Source organism: Zonotrichia albicollis, chromosome 6 (assembly GCF_047830755.1).
Source record: "Zonotrichia albicollis isolate bZonAlb1 chromosome 6, bZonAlb1.hap1, whole genome shotgun sequence".
NCBI lineage: Eukaryota > Metazoa > Chordata > Aves > Passeriformes > Passerellidae > Zonotrichia > Zonotrichia albicollis.
Window position 1 is genome coordinate 1098567 of NC_133824.1, and position 9664 is coordinate 1108230.

General features: G+C 44.5%; 1 long non-coding RNA gene across 1 annotated transcript in view; it reads left to right on the forward strand.

Annotated features, from left to right (window-relative positions):
• The window catches only part of LOC141729319 (uncharacterized), a 28015-nt gene extending 19420 nt beyond the window's left edge, over window positions 1-8595 (forward strand). The window contains exons 2-3 of the long non-coding RNA XR_012580672.1: window positions 3106-7564; window positions 7596-8595. This is a non-coding gene — a long non-coding RNA (uncharacterized LOC141729319). The remainder of the gene's footprint in view (window positions 1-3105; window positions 7565-7595) is intronic.
• Window positions 8596-9664: the final 1069 nt, after the last annotated feature.

Here is a 9664-nt window from a genome sequence, read left to right on the forward strand (position 1 = left end):
TATCTACCTACCTACCTACCTACCTACCTAGCATGGGGCTTACCTAGCACAAGCCTATTAAGACAAAAGTCAGGCTCTAAGTTTGTGCAGACTTCACCCTTTTTGATTTATAAGGTCAAACAGCTGTTTTAAAGGACAAATACAGATGTCTCAGACCATGATAGAGGATGGAAAAGGCTATATCTGAATCTCTGTAACAGTTGCAGAGTTCTCTGGTCAATATTTTGCAGATACCTCACCCTGACACGACAACCATGCAAGGTGCAAATTGCATCTTTCTTGAAGAGAAGTAAGTGGGGTTTATAGCCACCTTCCCAAGCATCACAGAGGAAATAACAGCAATTTCTGTAGTGAGCCTTCCATCACTCTGGGTAATCCCCTGTTCCTTCTCTCTATTTTAAATTGATCATACATTTTGCATAGACTGTTTGGGTTGGTGATTCCTATTCTTGTTCTCTATCTCAGAATCAATCTTTTCACAGAGGAAAGTTACAGCTTAAGCTTTTATTTCTGCATGGTCTGATGTGGTTCAGATGTATTTATCCTACCTCTTTAGCTCTCTTTAGGGGTGCCTTTATTATGATGTGGTCTTCCAGGTGCAAACTGCTGCCAGATTCATATCCTTCAGCATTTGTCCCTATGCCTTGTGTTTCATAATGGCTGTTACAAATGTGTTTCAAAGGCTTAAAATCAGCAATGGAAAATTTTAAGCACAGAAACTTGAGTGGAGTTTAGAATAAATCAGGGCTGAGTAGTTTCAATCTGCAATGAGAGGAACTCAGTGTACCCCAGATACTGCCTCATATCAATAAACATTTAAGGCTGGAAAAGCGAATCCAAGCAGACACAAAGTCAGAAATATCTAAGTGCAGTTCAAAATGCATCACAATGATTCATGTAAAAATCATGGCCTTCCTGGGTGGATTGCAGGTGCTATGACTTTATTTTGGTCACGCTGGAGTTTTTCTGATTGCACGCTTCCATCCTGGGCTGGTATCGGCCACCTCACCTGCATGTCAGGGCATGTGTGGGTGGCCTTCACTGCAAACCTGTTGTTAGGTGTGGGTGGAGAGACCTGAGCATAAGTCAGGTAGTCTGTCATCAGATATGATGCCAGGAGCGCCTCAAAGTCACTCATTGCTGAGTGGCAGGGCCCCTGACAGAGCCCTTGTCTGATCTGACAGCTCTGACAGCTCCAGGAGCGGCTCGGGGAGGAGCCGACCTGTCAGACCTGGGGAAACACAAAACCCAGCAGTGCTCACTAGTCCAGGATGCCACAAAGTCAAAAGGGAGAGGGTGGGGATGTGTTTGAGAGATGTGGGTTTTTCCTGTGTGATCTCTGAGCACCAGGGCATCTTGGATCTTCGTCCAAGGGGTTTTTAAAAAGAAACATCCAGAAAAGCAAGTCTATTACCAGTGGCTCGTGCGTAAGGCAGCTATTATTGTTAATGTGCATGTGACAAAGATTTTACCCTCTCATTAGTAGGGAACAATTATGAGGTCATTGTTAGCTAAATATTGTCCACATTTTATCTTCCTCTTGGATATACAAGGTGACATTTCTAAACCATTTATCAATTTTAATGCAGTGCATGAGCACAGTGTAGGAAATATAGAAATGCTTCTTTTCTCCAAGCATTAATAAAAAGATTTGTTTCAGCCTATTTTTAAACATTTTGGTGGTGGTTTTTTAATATCATATATTAAAAAACCCTGGCAAATTGCTAGAAATGTCAGCTTAGATCAAAGCTGTATGGCCAAGTGATTTGAGCAAATATATAAATGAAGGCTTCTCTTTCAGACACGTCAGAGATTAAGATGTGACCTTCAAAACTGTTCAGTGGCAACTAGTTCAGCAGACTGAGGCTGTTAAAGCTAAGCAATTGCCTGTGTATTGACTCCTGTTTGAAGGGGATAGATAGAAGCCAGGATAATTCCATCTCCCATTTAATCCCTCCTTTGGAAATTCCTTGCCCTATTCATCTTTGCTAGGGTTTGTTTTGTTGAATGTGTTCTTCTGGAATAAGGCCCTTTTGGCTCAGGAGAGGGTTCCCCAGCACAGCCATCTGCAGCATTGCTTTTAGAGTCTTTTGTGTTGTTCTATTTTCCTGTTTTCTGCTTCATTATCTTCCAGTTTTACTCCTATTATTTTTCTTAGGAAGGCACACATTCTCATTCAAGTACTTCGCATCCCTTGATATAAAATGACCATTCATTTAAAGACCTAGTTCTGTCATCTTAAGCCATTCCATGAAAATTGTGTTCTTGTATGTCCTGTTTGCTGCTGAGTGATGTTGGAAACAAATTATACTGGCCACCAAATGAAGCACTTGGTGTTGATTTCTTTTTTTTAAATTAATACCTGAAATTTCAGCCTCACAAAATCAATCAGTGCTTGGAAAACTGGACTGTGACCTCTCTTTATTTTGCCACCAATTAAGAAATCTGCTGTCATGACAATGATATTGAAGAGGCACGAATTGAACAGAAAGGGTCTTGCTATCTCACTGCAGAGCTGGGAGGGATAAACATGTACTGGGGGCTGTAAATTGAACAGATGCTGTGCAGAGACTGTGCACATGGATCACAATTCTGGCTTTATAGAATCAGAGCATGGTTGGGGTTGGAAGGGACCTTTAAAAGCCATCTAGGCCAGCCCCCCTGCCATGGACAGAGACACCTTCAACTAGACCAGGTTGCTCAGAGCTCTGTTCAGCCTGACCTTGAATGTTTCTGGGGATGAGGCATCTACAGCCTTTTGTGCTGCAATTAAACTCAGGGGGAGGATCCCATCATGTGTCCCACACAGTGTTACTGTGAGGCAATTCAGCATACAGAACACAAAAATTAAATTTGGGAAACTGGTGTGTTGAGTCAGAAAGTGTTATTTTTCACAGGTGAGGGGTTTTTTTGGTTAGTTTCTTTGTTTAACATTACGCTTTGGCAACCCAAAGCACAGTGCTCCTTTTGAAGCTCTGACTTGCTCTTACTGCCTTATGACAAGGCAGGATTTTGGGATAGGCAGGAGCCCCAGGATGTAAACAACAAGCTAGAAAACACACTGCTCAGGGCTGGCTACTGAAAGGACTTTCTGTCTTCTTGCAGGGCTGAAAAAAAGAATAACATCCAAAGGAACCACAGCACAGCATGGAAAAACATGCCAGTAATTGCACAGGACGCAGGCTGGGTCGATGCTGTATCTTTATGTGCTTGTCTGCCTGCTCAGTGTGGACACATTTCTGCATGCTGCACCAATTCCTGTGCATCTGTACCTCCTGAAGGACACTGCCAGCAGGAATTCTCCTCCTTCAGTCCTTGTGCCTGCCTGTGCTCAGATCCTCTCACCCACAGTTGCTGCCAAGCCCTATCTGTGACCTCAGCCCAGCGAGCGCCTGCGTGGGCACAGCTTTGCACTTCTGGTGCTTCAGTGGCATGTGATGCTCACTGCCTTATGCTCCAGTGGCTGAGATCTGATCTCTGATATCTCCAGTCAGACTTGAAAAGGAGACAGTTTCCAGAAAGGGCTGCAGAGCACCAGGGAGCTGCGTCACAGCCGTTTCCCACAGGAAGGGAGGTGTCTGTACTGACCTTGTGCTGATGAAATCCTTGGCTAATCCCGACAAGGTTCAGCTCCTGGAATATTAGTGACAAAGCTGACATCCTCAGGACTCTGTGGAGCATGACTGGGAACAGCATGAACTGCAGAGCCCAGGACTGGGAAGCACAATTAAATAAATACCCCCTTTTCCTGTGCACAAAGGGAGAATTTATTCTCTGGTCAAAAAGCCAAGTGCTGTTCCAGCAGTTCTTTGTTATAGGCATGTGCTTATTGCCTGTAATAAAGTGTCAGAAAGAATGTCTATGCAGATTTGTGGAACAGATATTAAAACATCCTTTAAAATGATTTATGCTGTAGGGTTGAGGTAGCACAAGGAGTCCAGCGGCTCAAATAATAAATAGGAGCAAAGATGTGAAATGCATCTTTGGTGTTTAATATCACAGCACATGATTTGCTCCCTGTAAAAGGAGGATGTAGTCACTTGGCAGATCTGGAAGATCTCTACAAGGCACTGTAGACTGCATCCTTAAGGGAGGAGAGCTCTTTTACAGGGATACACTTAATCCTTTGACCTGTGAGTGCTCAAACCATCACCTCTATTTATCTCAGGCCTCCAAAGGAATTTTTGGGATCTAGTTGGTGAACATGCCATTGCAAACACCTGACCTGAACCTGAGCAGAGATTGTGAGCTTGTGATCTCTCTGAGAGCAGCAACATTAGGCTTTCTCCAAGCTGATTACAGGAATAGACTTCCCCTGACAAGATGAGAAACGCAGGCCCTTGTGACTGCAATGTGAGACTGTGTGCTTGGATTCACTCAGAACTCAAGGGAAGGGGTGATGGAAAACAACACCTCTGCTTCTGTGCTGACCTGGCTGCTTTTCTGGGCTGTATTTGATGGAGCAATCAGAATGGTGCTGCTGCAAACATCAGTGGAAACAGCAAGTAAGGAAAATATTTTCTAATGACAGAAGAGCTAAGCTAATTTTACAGCTGAAATCTTTGTGGCTGCTGGGATGTAAGCACCAATCCTTTTCATTTTATTGTTTCAAGTACCTTGTATCTCATAATGTATTTCATGAACAAGGCTGAATTGGAATCTTTGAGCAGGAAACCTCCCTAATCTGAATGGTGGAGCAGTCAGTGCTTGCAGGACACAACTTATTGTCTTGTGAAATTTGGTGTGCAAATCCACAGGCTCCCAGAGTCCTGTGCATCCTCTCTGCAGAACCTGCAATAAGCTTAGAGATCAGTCATGGGTCAGACCCCTCCTGGCTGGTCAGATTTGATCTCAGTCTTCACAGCTACTGAAAGGGGAATCAAAGAATTCCCATAGAATCAGAGAATGGTTTGGGTTGAAAGGGAACATAAACCTGCTCCAATCCCCCACTCCATGGGCAGGGGTGCTACCCACTAGATTCAGTTGCTCAGCACCTCATCCATCTTGGCCTTGAACACATCCAGGGATAGAAATGGGATCCTACTCCATCCCTTCAGACTCATCCTCCTGCAGCCAGGCACTCACATCACCCAATTGACCCCACTGACACAATAACATGGTTGCTCCTTGGATGTCTCAGGCCTGTGAGCCAGCTCACCATCTGCTGAGTGCAGGGGAGGAGGCAGGAATGTGCAGCTGGAGGTGAAAAGGAAGGCAGAACCAGCCTTGGTGGCAGCTGTGCAGATTAAATAATTTCAAAGTAAACTGTGACCATCCTAAATGAGCAGTGTGAGCTGCAGTGACTGGTACCACTCAGGCTCAGTGCTCTGCAGTGTGAGGTGAGGGCTGCTGCTTGCTCTTCAGCCAGCAGATGCTGACTGGCTGTGCCTGCTTTGAGAGCAGCACTCTGCTGCTCCAGCCATCCTGTCAGCTTTAGAGCCACACTAATTTCTCCACGGCACGCAAAGGCAGCCCTCACTGAGGGATGTGGTCATGTCATGCTTCAAACATAAGCCAATTTTGCTCTGGAAGAGAGATACTGCATTCTCTGGCACCCACACACTGAATGTCCTCTCCTCTGTGCTCACACACTGCCAGCTTTCTGCTTTGAATCCTCTGTGCTGAGAATAGTGACAGTCTAGTATTTTTTTCCCAAGATTTGTTCTCTGTAGGGGATCAGCCATTTCCAGTTTTTTTCAGAGACGAAACCTCTCCTTCCTTTAACTCTTTAGGGCTTATCACTTCCATTTGTGGAAGTGACAAATCAGTGGAAGATGGGAGCAAAAACCTGTGCTAGCTTTGGTGCAATAATTAAACTCTGGCTTCAAAAACCTTTCCCCAAAATGTACAGAGAAGGCACAAACAGCATTTGACTAGAGAGTATCTGTTCCACCTGGATCAGGTGAGGGGTCATGATGCACAGGCCAAAAAGGCTTGACTTTGAGGCTGGAGTTTCAGAGGTTGTACCTAAAATCTCATTTTTCTGCAGGAGGGAGAAGTTGGTACCTGAAATCTCATTTCTCCTTGCATGGGGAAAGGAGACCTGGTACAGGCTGAGCCTGAGTGTTCCCTGCACTCTCACATGGAACTGCAGCTGCCCTGTAAAATTATGGAGAGGATGTTTGTCTGCATGGCCTGAGCAGAACATTTCCAGAGCAGAGGCAACTCTTGCAGTAATGGACAGTAAGGCTAAAATGGTGACTGCTCCAGGACATGGCTGCTGTGTGAAGCAAAGCGGTGGTAATGAAAATTGTTTTGCTACTAATTAGAGCAGTCACTACTGGCAACCACTCCAGTCTTATCTAAGGAATTTTCAGGCAGTAACTGAATCTTGGTGAAAAGCAGCTCCTCACTTTCTGTCGCTCTCTTTCTGAGCTATTTTGAGTGTAATTGTTTTTCTCCCAACAGAGGGGTGGGAGTGTACCAATCCAAAACCATTCCTCAAGCTACACTTGCCTGGAAGGCATTTTGGTAAATGGAGTTTTCCACCATGATTTCTACTGCATCAGGCTGAGCTGTTTTTCACTGATGGACTGATTTTGGCTGGTATATTTTATAGGGAAGGCAGAAGAATGGTAAAAGATGTGGCCATAGCTTTGTTTCCTATGGCACTAGTTGGGATGAAGGAGCTCTTGGTCTCTGATCCATCACTGTGGAGGTAAAAGAGAGTTGTCCATGTTAATTTAACTTTCTACAACCAGCACTGTTCAGGCTAATTTACCAACTCTGTACTACCTGGCAGCTTCTGGGACTTACATGAGCCATGGTATGTGGCACATATTCCACAGGAGAAAAAAAATACATTTCTTTCTTTGTCTCAGGAATAACTAGTGACTTGACCTTGGATTTTCCACATCATAGTGACATACAGTATGTGAACTCCATTCTTAAAAAAAAACCCCACCAAACAATGATACTGCTCTCTGCTAGAAGCTAAATGTTTAAAGGCATCCCCTGGTCAGCAATCATGCTAAATCAATATTGAAAGAGAGAAGTAATTCATTGAAAACACCATTTATTAATTAGAGTGTGGCCTGGACCACAACAGCGTGTTCTCTGAGGACACAGATTTATTTATGCTTAGTTACTGAGGGATATGTGAAAAGACTAGTGACAATTGTTGATGATGGTTCATAAGGGAGGCTGCTTGCTGGTGCAAATGCATAAATTATTGAGACAAATTTAGCTGGCTGGAACACTGCATAAACCAGCAAATGATCTGAAACTTATGTGGAATTAATTGCATTTGCCTTTGCAGATGTCTGGTTTCTGAGCAGCAGAGCTTTGGAGCTAGCAAACATGCAGGCAGCCCTGAGAAGACCCGACTGCCCTCAGGTTCCTGCTCAGCCACATTAGGAGAGCTAATTCCTCCTGCAACAAGGAAAATTCAGCAGGATGCCGCTGTTAGAATTACCTGTTTCCCATACGTTATTATTTTGTGAAGCTGTATTGCAGTTACTTATAGAACCAGGACAGTCAAGCTTACCCTAACCCAAGCTACATGACCAGCCTGACAAGAACTGAAAATCATTGTGTGATATCTACTGATGCTTTATTACCATTTGTGGTAATAAAGCATCAGCAATAAAAGCCAGCAAAGTGGCTGCATCTCTCATGATCTCACATTCCTCAGCTTTGTCAGCATCAAAGTAGAGCACTCCTGCTCTGGAAAGTTTTCTGAGGCAGCTTCATGGCATTGTAGGTGATTCTATGATTTTTTTAACCTGAGTCTCAATACTGTGTTTAGTGATGAACCTTCTTGTAAAATAACCCAGGGCAGAAAAGTGAGGGCTAGCATATGGTCAGATGTGAAATTAAAGAGGTAAACATGTGGCGAGTGCTAAGTCCCATTTTTTTTGGTCTGGTGTGGTGAAGAAGAAAAAGGACTCTCTTGTGGCAATACTGAATTTGCACTTATGTTTTGGAAATCAAGCACAGGAATTAACTCTACTGTTACTGATTGACTGGTGATTTAATGTTTCCTGTGCTGTCCAAATCCTTTAACTAATGTGGCTTCAGCTGGTTAAGGAAGGCAAACATGGATGTTTGAGCTCAGTTCAACAAAGTACTTTAGCATTCATCAAACAGCCAGAGCACAGGCATGCAGAATTTCAAGGGTCACATCTAAACACCTTCCAGAAAAGGAGATGGATATCTCTGTATTGATCTAAACAGCTCCCTCCCTTATAGAGAGTTTTTAATTCAGGTCATTTTCTGTCAGATTCTTAATGAGATTTCCTGAGATTTCAGCTAAAGAGACACCCACATAACCCACAGGGGAACATGCCCATCTGGCAGAGGACCTGTGTGAGGCTGCCTCAGCTGCTCCTTAGCACAAAGGATGCTAAAGCTAAAGGCAGCTAAAGCTTTGGTTGAGGAAGTTCCCAATTAAACTGAGATTGCCTGGGGAGGTCGGGGACTCTGCCATGTGGGGTCCTTAGGAATGACCTCCAGGAATGGTTCAGGACAAGCTGATCCTGTGTCAGAGCAGCATGATGGACCAGATGACTGCCAGAGGTCCTTTCCCAGGGATTTCATGTTCCTAGCAGAGCTGTAATTGCATGAATGAAAGGTCAAACATTTTATACCTCATTGTGTATGTATGAGTAATAGGTAACTGTTAAATCAGTTTCTATTGATAAAACACCAAATATCACTTAATATTTTAATGGGCTTCTCCTCATAAGACTTACACTCCAGACCCTTCACCAGCTCTGTTGCCTCCTCTGGACTCACTCCAACCCCTCAATGTCTTGTTGTGAAGGACACAAAACTGAGCACAGGGTTTGAGGTGTGGCTGCACCCGTGCCCAGCACAAGGGACAAACCCTGCCCTGGTCCTGCTGACACAGGCCAGGTGCCATTGGCCTACTTGGCCACCTAGACACAGGCTGAGTGCCCAGCCACTGCCAACCAGCCCCTCCAGGTCCTTTTCCACCAGGCAGTTTTCCAGCTGCTCTGTCTCAAGCTGGGAGTGCTGCCAGGGATTGTTGTGACCAAAGATTAGAGCTCAGCACCTGGCCTTACTGAACCTCCTACAATTGGCCTCAGCCTGTCTGCTGAGCCTTCCCACCTTCCAGCAGATCAATATTCCCATCCAACCTGGTGTCTGCAAACTGGCTGAGGGGAAACTTGGTGGCCTCATCTGAATCATTGATGAAGATGTTAAGCTGAGCCCTGCGGAACGTCACATGTGACCAGCCACCAACTGGACTTAACCCCATCCACTACCATCCCAGTTAATGATCTTCTGGCTCTTCCAGTGTTTTCCTTCATCATTTCCTGCATCTGAAAGGGTAGAGAAGAGCATGGCTTGCGCTCCTGATTCCTCAACCAACCATCCCAATGATATATGGGTCTTCTCGAGCCAGGTCTCACAAGCTTTTAGAGATCTATATCACACCCTAGATAGCTCAGCTACCTTAGAAGGCATAAAATCAGCAGGATGGCTTCTGTGGTAGTGTTGGAAACACAAAAGTTTTAATAAAAGGCAAAATAACAAAACTCTTTACAGAGCAAAACCAAGTCAGGTGCAAGAGGCTCTTGGTCCTGGTAAAACACCTCACAAAAGCCATTAGTTCCTTTGTTCTCTTCATTTTCTAGTAAATAGCTCAGATGGGTCTATTTGGCTCCTGTCCAATTGGCTATCCTTAAGTTTGAGGTGA